The sequence below is a fragment of the Marmota flaviventris genome, chromosome 13 (assembly GCF_047511675.1).
Source record: "Marmota flaviventris isolate mMarFla1 chromosome 13, mMarFla1.hap1, whole genome shotgun sequence".
NCBI classification, from domain to species: Eukaryota; Metazoa; Chordata; class Mammalia; order Rodentia; family Sciuridae; genus Marmota; species Marmota flaviventris.
In genome coordinates this window covers 95,635,600-95,653,411 of record NC_092510.1, presented here as the reverse complement: position 1 = coordinate 95,653,411, position 17,812 = coordinate 95,635,600, and the positions used below count along the sequence as shown (strand labels likewise).

Genomic DNA, 17,812 nt, shown 5'->3' with positions numbered 1-17,812 from the left:
AGCACCTATGACCTCACATCCTATGGGTGATTCATAAAGGTTTCAGGGGTTGCATTCTCTTTTGGCAAATTTCTTCATACTGTTTTGGAATAATGCTTCTTCTTGGAGTTGGCTCCCAGTTGGCTGGAAGCATGCTCATAAAAAATATCCAATTGATATAGACACCAATTTGTATGTAAGTAATCAGGCCCCCTAAAAACAGCTGAAAAGCTAAAGGAAACATTTATATTAGGTAAATAACAAGCAATACTCGAGAAAGAATAACTTCTTTTGGGGGGTTGGTCACGGTGTTGGCAGCTGTATTATAGAATTGTGTTTGGTCTGCTGCAAAGAGTAATACCAATTAATAATGGATGAGAAATCCCTTTGTCTCCTGCCTTAGAAGACACTGCACAGCTGCCAAGATGGCTGCTCAAGCTCTGCCAGGGAACATGAGAGGAGGCCACAACTTGAAAACTCAAGAATTCCAATAAGGTCACAATAAAATGCAGAGGGGCAGCTCTGATTTCATCAGGTGGAACATACACACACCACACACACACACACACACACACACACACACTACTTATGATGTCAGCCAGTGCAAATGGAAGAAATTTCTAAAGATCTTGGCATCAGACAGATTTCATCACATTTTATGGACAGCAGGACTTGAGCCCCAGACGCACCACTCAGGGTTACATTATGAGTTCAGGCATATGTCATTGAGCCATATAAAGCAGCAGCTAAAAGCTACATAGCGATTTATAAAAAGGTATGCCCACTTGCTGTGTAAAAGGATCTTACCTCTCTTTTGGTAAAGTAACAGTTTAGAAATACTTTTCAATGATTTTTTCCCAAGAGTCTGTCAAAGGAACACATTGCTGTGGTATCAGGGGTCACTGTTCTACCCTAAAGCTATTATTCCCTAACAGCTCCTCTGGGGCTCTGAAGGAAAATAAGGAGTAGTGTGCAGTTCAGAGCCCTCCAACCCAATTTACACCAGTGGGCACCCCTGATGACCACCTCTGCCAAGTCTTTAATTGGTTTGGAAATAGAACTCCCATTCTTCAACCTATGGCACTCATCCTTCCTGAAGAAGCCAGAAAGTCCTGGCAAGGGAGTCACGTGAGGAAGACAACATTGGCCTCACTGCTGCCCATATGCTGTCCCATCCAGGGATCACTGTGTGCACACATGTGCACACTCACACAGGCAGGCATACTCGCCGAGGACCCACACAGCATGCATAGGTTCATCAGGCAGAAATAAGCCAAAACCCATCAGGAAGTAAATGTGCTACAGATCAGCACTTCCTAGCTTTTCCTGTTCCACCATCATTTGATTTGTTTTCCCTGAAGGACTGTGCATATCCCTTGCTTTCTTCATACCAAACACAGTGGCTATATAACAACTGCATTTAACGGACCTGGTATGCATTGAGCACTGTGCAGAGTTCTTTGTTGTGAAATCTCAGGGGTGAGGTGGTTTCACAGGCATCTCACTTGTCCCAAATCCAATAGCCATTTCTCTCTCAACATTTTTTGTTAGTTTTGTTTTTTGGGTACAGAGCTGAGGACTGAATTCAGGACTTAGCAAGAATTAGACAAGCACTTTGCCACTTAACTACACCCCCAACCCTTCTTTAAATTCTGAGACAGAGTCTTGCTAAATTGCCCAAGCTGGCTTTGAACTTGTAGTCTTTCTGTCTCAGTCTTCCAAGTAGCTGGGATGATAGACCTACACTAGCCTGGCCCTCCTCAACTTGTCTGACCTCTGGGCAGCATCTGATACTGGTAACCACTGTTGTACCTTCCCAGAGCTCACTCTTTGTGTGATTTCTGATATTTTGCCCCCACTTCCCCTCCAACATCTGCTTTTTCCTGGCACAGCAGGGTGTGCATGTATGTATGTTTTTCCATGCCTCAGTTCTTGGTCCTCTTCTTTCTTTCTCCTTATCCATATTCAAAATTTTAGTCATTCTCTCTGTGTGGAGACTCCCCAGATTTCTATCTCTATTCCTAACTTGCAAGAAGAATTTCAGCTCTTGATTTTTAAGAGATTTCCAGATAAATGTTCTGCTAAACCTCCAACTTAACAGGTCTAAGACAGAATTCAGAATCCTCTTTAACCTATCTGTGCCTCTTCTCTAAGTTCTCTTTGTATTCCTGGTACCCAACCTCCAGAAATATGGACCTCACTACCTCCCAGAAGCCTTGACTCCACTGAAGTCCTTCTTGATGGATACATAGTTCTCTTTATTCTGGACTAAACTCTGGCTCCTCTTCCTTTCCTTTCATTGGTTCTACTTCTGGCATCTAGACAAAATTAGATCCACGAACTCAACCTGAGGGATCTAACCCCTCCTACCTTCCCGCTCTCCCTTCTTCGAGTCCTATAGGCCTGTGGGGGGTATGCATGGCCACTGTGAGGGAAGTGGCAGCAGGAGGAAGAGCCAGCAGAGCAGAAGGCAAGGAGAAGGCAGATATTTTGGAGGAGGATCAGGCAGAACTGGGCCCCTGACGAGCTGGAGGTCAGGGGGGAGGGAATGGCAGAGAGGAGGATGTGGAATTTAGTCCTTAAAGAAGACAGATACCAGGGGAGGATTTCTGTACAAGAAGAACAGCCTCACCGACATTAGCATCCATTCCAATGCTGGAATTAGAACATTTTACACAAACATAAACGTTCTGAATCATGATTGAAAAAGAATGCTGAAGATGTTAGTTCTGATTATTCTTGTTAAAGCCAATCCTTTCAGAACAGACCTCACTTTGTACCATGCATGTTCCCAGCTCAGGAGGTGGACATAGAGCTGGCGGGCACAAAGCTCCTTTCTGAGTAAGCCTGTTAAGCCTCAGAAAGAGTTAAGTGTGAATACATCTGTAGTGCAAAGGGAGACAGTCCTGGTTGAGAGGGAATTTGGCATTTCTTAAGCATAATTAATGAAAATTCCCCAACTCTGAATTTAGCAACAAAGGCCCATCTTAGAATTCTCTTCTTCTAAACAATTCTCTGTTGGATTCAGTACTTTGTAGTTAATATTACCTTGACAATCAGAGAAGCTATAATACATTAATGAAACCTAGCCAGGAAAATCAGATTACAGCTTTATTAACAGTTTCATAATTGAAGAATCTTTGTACCATCGAAGGTCTCATCTCTAGATATGTAAGAATCCTCTGTTTATGCACACCCCTGGACCAATCAAACAACAGTCATCACTAATAAAGGTTTATTTAATTCTCACAGTAAAATTTTAATATCACCAGCAGCCTGGGGAAGCTTTAGCAAGTGGATTTGCTTGACATCAGATCGTTTCTATTCTGCTAGTCCCAATACTTCTTAATCTTTAATATCAAGGCAATTAAAATTAATGGCCACTCATCCGAAGCTACTGTGGGCAGTGTTTCCTTGACATCAATTGTTTGATGGGATTACCTAGAGGTTAAACTAACAAGCAAGGTTTAATTGGAAGCAATGAAAGAAGCAGTGATCATACGTTATGTTTAACCTGCAAAACCACATCTAAATGAATATCTAGAAATGTTAAACTATTTCTCAAATTAAAATATGCACGCCACATTCTGATATCAGATTTGGGTATTGCAGCTATTAGACTACACTGCTGCAACTGAGATCAGTGTAATTAATGTATAAATGGATACTTAAATTCAAGAATTGTTTTTGCACTTTTAAAAAACAGATGGATACAATTAGTTGCAAAAGAACTCCTCTGCTGACTCAGTGGGAAGCACCACAAGCTGCAGAACCCTTTGGCCCCTCCTACAGAGTGTTCATGGCAGCCAGGCTAGAGCACTGTGCACTAAGGAGAGCGGGACTTGCTCCATCTCTGAACTGGAATGGTCTGTACATTAGTCCCAGAACAGAAACAAAGGTAGGAAATTGGTACAGGGAAAAGGAATTCATTGTCCTGTGCAGCAGGACACGCATCAAGGATTCATGACTCTGGATTGTGCTGAAGGCAAAGGGCCAGGCAAGAATTTTAAGATCAATTAAAAATGAGAATAAAAGCATAAGTACTCTCTTTCTTCTCCTGATGTTCATTGTTATCAGCCCCAGATTGTGCCTGGGGTAATCAGGGGAGTGAGCAATAACATTTTGTGGGCTGTTGATTTTCTGGAACTTTTGTGCAAAGCCAGAAGTGGCCTGAAAGGCTTCTGATCTCTTCCACACAATGTGGCCATGCATGTTCCCCCCACCTGAGTCCTGCAGATTGCCCATGATTTTTTTTTCTTAAGAGAGAGAGAGAGAGAGAGAGAGAATTTTTTAATATTTATTTTTTAGTTTTCGGTGGACACAACATCTTTATTTTATTTTTATGTGGTGCTCGGTATCGAACCCAGCGCCCTGTGCATGCCAGGCAAGCATGCTACCGCTTGAGCCACATTCCTAGCCCTTGTCCATGATTTTTAAAAGTAAAAATGTTTTCAGACTGGGAGTGTAGCTCAGCGGCAGAACATGTGTTTGGCATGTACAAAGCCCTAGGTTCCATCCTCAGCACTAAAAAAAGATAAAATAAAAAATAAAATATTTTCCACATAATAATAACTAGACTTACCTTTTGGATAGCTTTTTCACTTTTTTCAGAAAGCTTTATTCTTCCTACCACTCTGAGGTAGACAAGTCAATACCACATAATAACTAAGAGTTTGGGCTCAGTCTGGTTTCAAATCCATAGTCTGCCATTTACCAAGCTGAGTGACTACATACAGGTTATTCTGATCATTTCAGTCTTCTTTCATACGAGAATCATTACAGCAGCAGCATATCTTCCCCACAGAGGTGCTGGGTGTGTTAGTGATCTGGGCACATAGTATTAACTGATCATTTTCAGGTAAATAGCATCAGTCATGTATTATTGATGAAGAAACTAGAGAGCCAGACCAAGCACAAGTTGCCCAAAATCACAGAGAAAAGTGTGATGGATCCAGAATTGCATACCAGGACCCCCATCAGCATTTTCTGTTTTGATAATCAGTTTAAAAAATGCTTACTGAGCATCTATTTGGTCAGTACTGCCCTAGGTACTGTGGGAGATAAAAAAAAAAGCACACAGCTTCTGCCTGACTAGACTTTATATTCTGGACATAACAGCAATACTAGTCACTCAAAATAATTAGCAAAACTTGCAGGACAATGATGACCTCACACTTGGCTACATGGTAGGACTCCTACATACAACAGAGATTTGGAGGAAGATAAGTCCCAGACAGCCTGGAAAATCAAAAGAGAATTCCAAGGTAAGGAGGAACTTGAACTGAACCTCAGCTTCAATTCAATTCCATTCAATGGTACTATTATTGATACTCCACATTTCAGAGACAGAAACCTCCATAAGCTATCTCTCCCTGGACCCTTCCAAGATCCCAGAAATGACCATTCTCTTCTCTAACTTAACTTCTTTCCCCCTTCTTAACCTCTAAATCTTCTTTATATGGTGAAAGAGGGAGGAGAAACCATTCTAAAGGAAAAAGCAGAGAACACCAAAGGAGCATTTCTGGAAGAGGTGACATCTGAGAGGAAGACAAGGAGTGAGCGTTGTTTCTACTGGGGAAGGTGGGGCAGCAAGAGAGGTGAAGGCACTGATGCCTGGGGATGAGCAGGGCAAAGGCACCTGCAGGGCCACTGGGTTCTTGCTGAGAAAGAGAGGGAGGTGGGGGCATGGGAAAGCTTGAAGGGGAGCTCCACAGGTATCTCACATCTCCCCCACTCTGGAGCTACCTATGTGACTGGTGACAGGAGAGGACAGCTGGAACTGAGCCTGAGGTTCCTGGAAGCACAGTTGGAGATGGGTTCCAGGGAGGCCACCTGAGATGGGTTTGGAATCTGTACCCTGCTGGAATCCTCCCCTCCAAAATAATTTTGAAAAGTCGCATACCTACCACATCATTTCCCCCCATTGCACATTTTTTAAAGTTGGCATCTATAACTTTTCACTATAAGTTTTAGAATTATAAACAATGCTATTTAGTATATAATAAAAGTTGACATTTTAAAACAAAATGGTAATACTATTCTTTAAAATGTATCCAACCAAATATAAATAGCACAGCAATTTTATGCCCACTATCCATTTTAAAAAACATATAAACTCCCTCTTTTATAAGTCTAGAATTTTACACTCTTCTTTTTGTTCTTGAAAGTATATTTCCATTTTATCTCTCTCCCACATTATTCTAATGCAATATACTTTTATGCTCTACAAAAGAAATATATGGAAATTGAAAATTTTAAATTGTTTTTATTTCCTGTAATTATAAGGCTCTGCATGTTTAATATTTCCTTCTGGATTAAGCTATCATTACAATTAGTCTAAAATTGGTCAAAGCAATTCAAATGTTTATTTTGATAAATGAAAGTACTTATTTTAAACAATAAATGGAAGGTTTTATCATACAGGTATTTCTTAATAAGAGGAGTAGAGGGCTTACAAAGTATTAAATGAAGGAAATTTTGTTATCAATAATATCTCAGTATTCCTAATGGGGACCCCAGAGGGCCTCACATTTTGGGTCCATAAACTTGGGGTACTGGGTGCGAATATCCCTTTCATAAACTGGGAAAAGGGTAGATGGAAACAGGGAGGGAAAAAAAGACAAGCTACATGAGGCCTCCAGCACAGCAACATTCCAAGGTGCTGGACTACAGGAAGGGGCATGCGTCCACCTCAGAGAGGCTGGCAGTGGGAGCCTTAGACTGCACAGGCCTAGTCCCCTTGGAGAATCTGAGCTCAGTGTGGAGGACCAGTACCCTGATTTGGAGATTGCTGCCTAAACCAGGCTAACTCTAGTTGTACATTGACTCCTCTGTTTAGTACAGCATGGGAGCCCTTTGGACAGGATATGCCTGGAGAACACGTTCCTCAACTGTAAGAACAGGGCTCACTTGGGCAACCACTTCCACAACACAATGACCTTTCACAATTACACAGAGAATAAATATGTCAGCTCCAGGAAATAAAAAACATTCTGATTAAAGAAATAAATCCAAGAGGGGTAGAGTTTACTTATTATTGAGCATTACTTTTCTGAAGAGTATACCAGTGAATAAATACATATGCTTTGCCCAGCATTATTACTAAGAACTTTAGCTTGAGGGGGTACAAGGATATCTAACACAGTCCAACAGCAAAAAAAAAAAAAAAAAAAAAAAAGAAAGAAAGAAAGAAAAAAAAGAAACCCAACATTTATAATACATCTATATACTGAAATATGATCATGATTAAAGATCACACTGAAGATAAATACTATTGATGTTGGGAGGGCACTTGTACCAATTGTGATTATGGCTTACAGTGGGTTTCAAAGTACAGTCATGAATTGCTTCACAATAGAGTCAGGTTCTGAGAAATACCTTGTGAGGTGATTTCTCCACTGTGCATACATCATATAAAAACTAAGCTGCGATGTCACTAGGTAACAGTATCTTCGAGGACCACCATCATTATATATGTCCCATATTGACTGAAATGTCATTATGCAGTGTGTGATTGTACTTTCTATTTTTTGTGTTTTCAAGTATCATCCAAATTTTCTTCAGATAAACAAGTATTCATTTTTTTAATTAGAAAAAAATTTTAATGAATAAAGTAACCAATATGCTTTTCAAAAAAATACATATCACTGAGAAGTCACTTAACAATCTTTATGAGTTTAAGTGCCAGGTTCCACAGTTACAGGAGTGACTAATCCCGTCCTTATTCTTTATCTGGAGGACCTTTGGTTGGCAGGTCTGAGAATTCTGGAAATAATTAAAATCAGGCACTTTGTAAATTTCAAGCTATTAACATCTCTTAACAGCTTTGAATTTAAGATGAATTCCATTTTTGGAAAAAAAAAAAAAAGTTAACCATCTACAATATCTCCATAGCCACTGAAAGTCAATTTATTGATTAGTTTTAATCGTATCTTACATTTTCAATTCTATTTTACATTCATTTATCATGTTAATGACAACATTAAATAAAAGAGAAAAACTGTCATTTAAAGACTTAAAAGGGGGCTGGGGATGTGGCTCAAGCAGTAGCGTGCTCGCCTGGCATGTGTGTGGCCTGCATTCAATCCTCAGCACCACATACAAACAAAGATGTTGTGTCCGCTGAAAACTAAAAAATACATATTAAAAATTCTCTCTCTCTCTCTCTCTCAAAAAAATAAAAAATAAAATAAAAATAAAGACTTAAAAGGCAGAAGGACAGAACTTTGCAGTTCACCCCCAGCATTCCTCCCTCACATAACTGGCTTCAGGGAGAGAGAGGATCTGCACTTGTTTGGAGAGGAAGCAGCTGACATGAAAACATCATTATTGAAATTAGCAAACTGAAAATTTATGAAGCACAAATCTTGGAAAAATTTGCCACTGTGTTTCCCTATGTTTATTTGCCACGCACACTTTATGTACTGTGCCTAATTAAATGTAACAGATTAGAAGTGCTGAAATGCTAAGTCGTATAGAGTAGAACATGCCAGCAGATCTACATGGTAAACAACCCTACCTCCACTAAACAATTTCTCCTTAATCTATGTTTTCACCATCATTCTGTGGTTCCATTTTAAATGACAGATGGAAGCCAGATCCTGTTCAAAGTTGATGGTGTTAATAAACTCTAAATCTCATTCCACTCCTCCCCTCCCCTGCGGCACAAGCTCACTAGAGTTTTTGTAAGGAGAGAAGGGCTGGACACACTGTGGATAACTACACTGTGCACATCCCCCAAGAACCTAGAGGGCAATTAGATAAATGAACTTTAGAGCTAACTAGGCTGGCAGGTGAATACCAGCTCTGCAAGTTCCTGCCTATTTCACCTTAAACAATCATGCCATCTAAGGCACATCCTTTCCTGATCTACAAGATGAGGTCATGATATCTAATTTCATGGGGGCTCTTGTGAACATTAAATGAGATGACATGTTAAATTCACAGGACAGTACCTGGGATGTTCCTGGCACCTAATAAATGTTAGCTCTCCATGTTTTTAAACCAGCAACAATAAAACCCTCTAAAGCCCTTGGTGTACAAGCCATGCTTGCATCCTGCAGTGACTAAAGCCAGGTAACCTTTGTCACAGGATTTTCGGATTCTGGGAGAGCCAGTGCAGAGCACTGGTAGGATAGTGGCAAAGGGAAAGAGGTAACCGGGAGAGAAAGGAAAAGGAGGCCTTTCCCCATCTGCCTGAGCATAATGAATTTCCTACCAAAGAAGGATAACACCAAGACCAAGAACACCTATCTGCCAGCTGAAAGCCAACTTTTGGAACACAATCTGGTTCTAATGGGAGAACTGACCAAATCAAAATTCCATTTCCATAGTATTTGAAATAATTTAAAACAGATTCACTTGTCAAGTACAGTATTTTTTTTTATTTGAGGCCATGAAAAATTTTATTGCTATAATGTGCTGACATCCTTATAGTTTGGCTTTGCCCTTTCTACTCTATGCATGATGGACTGATAACTGCTGGTGACATTCACAAAGAGGCTCATCTGCGAAAGTATATAAAACGTCAGCCTTGCGGCCACAGCACACAGAAAATGGATGACACCACTCATCTCCCTAAAACACGTGCTGAGAGCTGGTTCTAAATGACCACAGACAATGTTGACAGTTGAAGATTTTTTTTTTCCTTTAGGATTATTTCTTTCATAAAAAAAAATAAAACCGAGTTAGGTAAACAAATCCTGCACTTATCTTTACTATTTCCTTCCTACTACTTTTTAATTTTTGCTTCATTTAATGTCCATATCATCTAGAAATGAACCCTTATCTATGATTTTCAGTCTTCTGTGTCTGAAATATATTTATATAAATATGTATATATTCATACATACACCATACATATATATACATGTATATATGCATATACACATATTTACAGCTATACATTTTTTAAAAATATTTTGTTTTAGTATTTTATTTTTATGTGGTGCTGAGGATCGAACACAGCACCCTGTACTTGCTAGGCGAGCACTTGACCGCTGAGCCACAACCCCACCCCCTACAGCTATACATTTTTAAGAATGGTTTTAGCTGCATTCTTTGAAGTTTTTTTCTAAATATTTTTTTTAGTTGTTGATGATTCTTCATTTTATTTGCTTATTTATATTGGTGCTGGGAATCAAACGCAGTGCCTCACATGTACAAGGCAAGCACTCTACCACTGAGCTACAACTCCAGCCCCTCTATGAGCTTTTAATAGACTACATTTTCATTATCATTCAGTTAAAATATTTTCCAATTTCTACTGTGGGTTCTTCATTAACCCAGGTGTCACTAAACATATTGTTTAATTTCCAAACATATGGAAATTTTCAACTTATCTTTTTTGTTATTGATTTCTAGTTTAATTCTACTTAAGTCAGAAATACACTCTAGTCAAAAAGAAAAGTTTATTCTGCAATTGTTGGATGTAGTTTTCTATGTATGTCCATTAAGCCTAATTCGCTAATGTTGGCATCAAATTTTTATATTTGTGTTACTCGAAATGTGGTCCAAATACTAATGTGGCATCAATACTAATCTGAATGCTACAAAGTTTCAGGGCCAGCACAGACCCTTTGAATCAAAACCTGTGGAAATGGATTCTGAAATTTACATTCTAACAAATCTCCAGATCATTCTCATGTATGCTAAAGTTTAAAAGGCACTGTTTTGTGTCTTTATTTATATGTGTCTGCTTATTCAGTTATAACACAGTGTGAAAATGTCCTATTGTGATTTTGGATTTGTCAATTTTTTCTTTGAAATTCTTTAACTTTTTGCCAAATGCTATTTGAGCTTGTGTAATTAGATGCCTACAAATGTAGAACTGCCATATTTTCCTTACTTGGTATTCATCTTTATCTATAGTAAAACGTGTCCTTTTATTTTAAGCATGTCTCTTAGAGAACACATAATTAAGTTTTATTTCTATACCCTATTTGTATTTTCTATTAGGGTATTCAATATATTGATTTGATACCGATATCTTTAGATATAAACCTATCATTTTACTAAGTGCTTTCTATCTGTACCATTTACCATGTACTTTTTCTCTCCTTTCTTGCCTTCTTTTAGATTGCTGATTTTAAAAACTTGCTCCATGTTTCCCATGTTATTGGTTTGGAAGTTATATAATGTCTTTTAGTATTCTTTAAGTGACTATCCAAGAAATTACATATTCTTGATTAAAGTTTAACATTAATTGGCACTTTTCCTAGAAAATGCCAGAGCCTTACAATACTCTCCTCATAACTTGCAAGATGTTACTGTTGTACACTTTATTATACACACAGCTAAAAATGTTAAGACATGATTAGTTATTTTAAGCAATCAATATTTATTTAGATTCACATACTTATTTACCCTCTTCTTGGCTTCTTCACTCCTTCCCCCATCTCCTTCTCTCTATCTGGAATCTTTTTACTCCTGTATGAAGAACACCTCTTTTTATATTTCCTTTAGAGAAAAAAAAAATGGGACAAATTCTTTCAATTTTTAATGAAAATGTTTTTATTTCACTTCTACTATCAAAGAATATTTCTGGCAGGTACAGAATTCTAGGCTGACACTGACTTTAATTCATTTCTTTAAAGACAACACTACTATATCTTCATTGTTTTGGTTAAGAAAGTAGTGGTCAGTCTAACTTGCTTTTTTGAAGGCAATCTCATTTTTCCCTCTGGCTGCTCTTGTTTTGCCTGTCATTTCATTAGTGTGGATTCTTACTTATTTCTTTTGTTTGGGGTATAGTTCTTGATGAATTTAGATCTTGGAATCTGCTATCAGTTTTGGAAAGTTTTCATCTATTACACATACAATATTGTTCTGACCTACTCTCACATTTGCTTCTGGAACTAAATTACACTTAAAGACATTTTTAAAAAACTGTGTCCTCTATGTCTCTTACTTTCCCTTTTGATTTTCCCATCCTGTTATCTCTTTAGTTTTCACAGGATCTTTTTTTTTTTTTTTTTTTTTTTGTATTAGGACTGCTACATCCCCAATTCTTCTTCTTCTTTTTTAAATTTTAATTTTGTGACAGGGTCCTGCTAAGTTGCTAAGGCTGGCTTCAAACTTGCAATCCTCCTGCCTCAGCCTCCTGAATCAATGGGATGACAGGCGTGCACTGCCATACCTGGCTATAATGATTATTTTCTCATGACCCACCTTCCAGTTCACTAGTTCTCCCTTCAGCTATGTTTAATCAACTTTTAAACCCATCCACTGGCTTCTTTCCTTTTTTTTTTTTTCCAGTTGTAGATAAATACAACACCTTTATTTTATTTATTACTTATGTGATCCTGAGGATCAAACCAGTACCTCACACATGCTAGGCAAGGACTCTACCACTGAGCTACAATCCCAGACTCCTGGTTTCTTAATAATGGTAATTAATTAGATTTGAAGTTCTAAAATTTTCATTTGATCATTTTTTATAGTTTCCAGTTCTGTGAAAAAGTCTCCATTTTGCCCTATTTTCCCCTCTTGGATATACTAAACATAGTTATTTTACAATCCTTACCATATATATTTTTTTAATTTTATATATCTCTTTGGGTCTATTTCTATTGTCTGTAATTTCTGCACATGCATCCTTTCCCCCTGATTATGTGCTCAATGTTGTGTTTGCTTTGTTTATGGAAATCTAGGCTAAAGTTACGAACGTACGTGTGTGTGTGTATATGTGGTGCTGGGGATTGATCAGGGCCTTGTGCATTTGAGGCAAGCATTCTACCAACTGAGCTATATCCCCAGCCCCAACTAATGCAACTTTTCTTAAAAAAAAAAAAAAAAAAAGAAAGAAAGAAAGTAAGTAAAAACAACAACAAACTTATACTTGGCTTGTCCAGGTAACTCTGAATAATAGCAATCCAATTTTAATACCTGAGGTATTCTGGGAGCTGGAGGTGCACCTCAGTGATAGAGCACATATTGAGCATACATGAGGCCCCGGTTTCAATACCTAACTCCAAAAAAAGAATGAAGATACTTTAAAGCAGAAGTCTCTCTTAGGGTCTTCTTCCATTGTACTATTGCTACTAAGATGGAGTCTTAGTAGTCTAAATATTAATCCAAAGCAAGGGGAATGATGTCTCCTCCTTGGTAGGACCTAAGAATTATTCTCACCCTCTCAGCCCTGCAAAGTTGCCAAAAGCACTGCTTAACCTCTCAGCTTCTTAGCCATCCTCTCAGAGCTGACAAATAACTCAAGTAAAATCAGTTTTCCCCAGCTTTATGTTCTCATCTGCAAATTTCTTGATAACTTCATCCATTTCCAAGGCCAAAAATATGAACTTAAGTGGATGACCCACAAACTACATCTTTAACCTTGACCCTCCTCCTGAGTTGTATTTCTAAACGGAACATTTCCCATGCTAAAGATAATGGAAACCTGGCATAATCATCAAACTTTAATATCCCCTGCAATTGGATAATAATATCATCATCTTCAATGAAAACCTCAGCTTTCTTCTATCATTCTTTCCTCCCCACATCCAATCCAACTATTTACCCTGTCTCCAAATTACAGTCTTACCGCCAAAGTACTGTTCAAATCCATTCCTCATTTGTATTTTCAGTAGCTTAATGTTAATTCTTTTTTTTAATATTTATTTTTTAGTTGTAGTCACACACAATACCTTTATCTTATTTACTTTTATGTGGTGCTGAGGATTGAACCCAGGGCCTCACATGTGCTAGGCAAGTGCTCTATCACTAAGCCACAACCCCAGCCCCCTTAATGTGAATTCTTACCACCCCTTGTGTGAATTATGATAATAACCTAATTTTTTGTTGTCCTCATTCTAGAGGTTTCTCCTTCAAACTGATCTTACACATCAGTGCTAGATTATCTTTCATAAATGATCAGATACCCCCACTTCAGAAATCTTTTTCCTCTTTATTTTACAGGCACTTATATAATACATATATAATAATTATTGTTTTTTTACAGTAATTATAAGGTGATTCTATAACATATAGCATCACAGCAAGAATAATACACTACATGCTAATTAAAAATATACAAGCACATACATATACATAAAATGAATATAACCCTTTCTTCAAAAGGATATAGGCTCCAAAAGGGCAGGATCTCTGGTGTATTCATGATTACAATGTTGTCCCAATGACTTTGAAGATACTAGGTGAGTGAATGTTGTTGAATAAATTAACTAATGAACATAAAATAGCCATTTACACTGCTCAGCATCATAACTACAGACATACATCTAAATTGCTCAACTTCATAACTGCAGACACCTAAACTGCAAAACCTCAAAATATCAGACCCTCTTCAATCAGCCTCAATCTTGACCTTTCAACATTATGTCCTGCTATCTAAATCATTTGCTCAACATTCAACAGTTCTAGGAATTAAAAATACAGAGCTGTTTAAAACAAAAGTTCTGACCAATGCAGTTCTGATCATTTATCAGGGAAATAGCATTAAACAATTCATTTTTCAGAATTACAATCCTGGTAAGTGGTATGAAGCAAAGGAAGTTATGAGAATATAAAACAGAAAATACACACTGAGAATATCAAGGAAAAGTTTCTTAAAGAATGAACATCTGAAGTGAGTTTTGAAGGAGTACAAATTAGTAAAATGTTCAAGCGTAGTGGGGCAAGGATACAATTCCAAGCAGAAGAAACAGCACAATCATTATATCTTTTATTTACTCTTATGGGGGCTCCACTAGGCATTTACATGTATTTCATTGAAATGTCCACAATCCTATGATATGCCATTTTTTATCCAAATCATTCATGAGAGGAGAGGAAGCAGAGTGAGGTAAAATGACCTGCCCAAGGCCACAGAGCCAACTGACTAGGGAGGAGCTGGGGTTTGAGTTTGGCTGATCTTAGACTTCCCTCAGTTCTTTTTTTAAAAAAAAACATATATTTATTTTTTAGTTGTAGTTCGACACAATACCTTTATTTTATTCATTTATTTTTATGTGGTGCTGAAGATCAAACCCAGGGATCTTGCACGTGCAAGGCGAGCACTCTACCCCTGAGCCACAACCCGAGCCCAGACTTTCTCAATTCTTGACATGATCTTCCACATAACCAGCCAGGCTCCACTGTTCCAAGACTGTCTTCCTAATACATCTGTCTTCTGCCTATTTAATTTCTTTTGCTAAGTATAGCTTTCTTCCTCAATTTTTTTTTTCTATCACAGTCTTAAATGTATCCTTCTCTGGCTTATACACACGTCATTTTCCTAGAGGGCCTTTCCTAATCTGATCAGAACAGGCATGGTGGCACAGGCCTTAATTCCAGCAACTTGAAAAAAGCCAAGGCAGGAAGATCTCAAGTTCAAGGCCAGCCACAGCAACTTAACAAGGCCTAAGCAACTTAGTGAGACCTGTCTCAAAATAAATAATAAAAAGGGCTGGGGATGTAGCAGAGTGGTGAAGGACCTCTGGGTCCTGAGTTCAATTCCAAGTACCCAAATAAGAGAAAAGAAAAAAAAAAAACCAATGTGCTTTATACACAACTGACAGAAGAGTCAGGAAAGGAGAAGAGAGGCCAATAGAAAAGGAAGAAAGCAAAGCCCAAGAGTATCTCTGAAGAAGGTTCCTGGGTAAGAAAATCGAGGAATCAACAGAAGTGGGAAGCCAGGATGCTAGAGTATGGAGCCTTTTCTGGTCTGGAGTCTTAGAACATTATCTGCTGTGGTTTCCCTACACTCTGCCCACATTTTTGTAAACAGTCACTTCATTAAACTCTCCTCAAATTATTCTAATTTGAGCATACCATCTGTTTTCTGTTGGGACTCTGACTTATAGATTAGCCTATTGGCCTGACATGCCTGGCAGAAGCAAGTCAATGGAAAGGTGAGATGCAGCGATGAGAGGCAGGCACGAAGAGGGACTGGGGAATACTCATTTGGAGAAAGAAGAGAAGGACCAGGAAAAAAAAAAAAAAAGGCGAAGGAAGCAGAAACTGGAGGGCTCCCAGTTCTGATGAAGACTTCTGCTAGGTATATGAAAACTCAAAGAACATAAGTGGATGGGCTGAGGATGTAGTTGAGTGGTACGGCACTTGCCTAGCCATGTGAGAGGCCCTGATTTGATCCCCAGAACCACAGAAAAACAAACCATGCAAACATCAATAAACCCACTAAATCTAAAGTGAAAATAGTCTCTTTATCCCTGGATTAGGTATCAAATCAAATGAGTGATAGAGATTCCCTCAGAAAAGTTCATTCTAAAATAAACATGCCTGCGGTTACTGGAGCAAACTTGAAGAGCATGCTCATAGCCACCTGCTTGTTTAAGGAGAATTCCGCCTACCCCCCAAGCTTCCCCTGCTTTCAGCCCTCCAGTGTGCCTGACCTGCATTTGGTGCTATATCACGTTACTTTTTTTTTTTTTTTTTTTTGGGGGGGGGTACTAGGGATTGAACCCAGAGGCACTTAACCACTGAACCACATCTCCAGCCCCACTCCCTCTTTGTTTTAGAGACAGGGCCTGGCTAAATTGCTGAGGCTGGCTTTGAACTTGTGAACCTACTGCCTCAGCCTCCAGAGCTGCTGGGATTACAGGCCTGCACCATAGCATCTGCTAGCTCTCACTCTTTTACAACCCACTCCTTTACTTTTTGCACACTGTTTAATGGCACTCCACCTCCATTAGGACACACCGTGGGAGATTTGAGAACAGAGGGTCTTAGTCTTCCTTGGAGACAGCTTGCCATTCTCCTTCCACTTATCTCTGGTTTACCTACTGCATCCAACTAGGAATCCACTTCTGCTCTTCTGCCAAAGTAACAGGGAAGGCCTTTACGGACAGCTGAACAGAATACTGTAATTTGATAGTCATCTCTCTTTTTTTCCCCCTCTTCTAATTATTATTTTAACGGGCTTCTTCTTATTTTAATAGATTTTTTTTAATAAAGAAATCTTACTTACAAATTTTAATTAGCTTACAGAATATTCACTGCTTTGGAATAAGTGGTTTAATGAGTGAGGAGACCTCAGACTACTAACTAGCCTAGAATCTCTACAGTAGCTTAGGGGGAAAATGATGCAGCCCTAGTGACACAGCCCAGGCCTATGCCTCACAACAGGACTCTGCAGCCTAGACCCTGGAGAGGATGAATCACACCAACTCTTGTGGGATGGGGTGGAAGAAAAATCCAGTTTCTCCCTTTTTATCAAGACTCTATATAAGAACCATGCAGATCCACCACTCACTAAGGCATTAACACTTGTCCAATCACTTCTGTAAACTTCAGTTCCCTCATCTGCAAAGCCACATCATAACCTTTTCATCATAATCCAGTTTTCACACTGGATTGTGATAAAAGCAGGCCCTGTGCACCAGTATAAAGGGTCTAAACAATGTTAGCTGAATGAACGAATGAATGAATCTTGATGCTGTGACTTTAACCTCTACCACTTAGGTTCTCACCTGTTAAAAAATAATAATAATCTTTTTTTTCCACAGTACTTTTCAGTTCCAATAGCGATGAAGAAAAGGTTAACATTTTTCATTCTAAAAACACCTAGCAGAAAAGGTAAGGCTAGAGTCATTCAAATTCAAAATTGGAATCAGGAGAACAATGGAGTTTCTTGTGGTTTAGTAACTTGAATAATCAATGCAAGTTAGCGCTATTCCAAAAAGTAAAAGCATATTAATAACTGCTTCACTAATTAAGAATATGTGACAATTTAAGTATGACTCTCAGTGCACATGAAATTTGAAATAATTTCTTCTTTTGTGAACCTTCAGGTTGTTATGTAAAAGGGGAACTCCAATTTACTCAATCAAACTGAGCCCAGCATATATTTCTATATTAAGGAAATGTATTTATAGTATAT

General features: G+C 38.5%; 1 protein-coding gene across 3 annotated transcripts in view; it reads right to left on the bottom strand.

The window, feature by feature from the left end:
- The window catches only part of Pbx3 (PBX homeobox 3), a 206,360-nt gene that overhangs the window by 6,345 nt on the left and 182,203 nt on the right, over window positions 1–17,812 (bottom strand). The window lies entirely within an intron of this gene.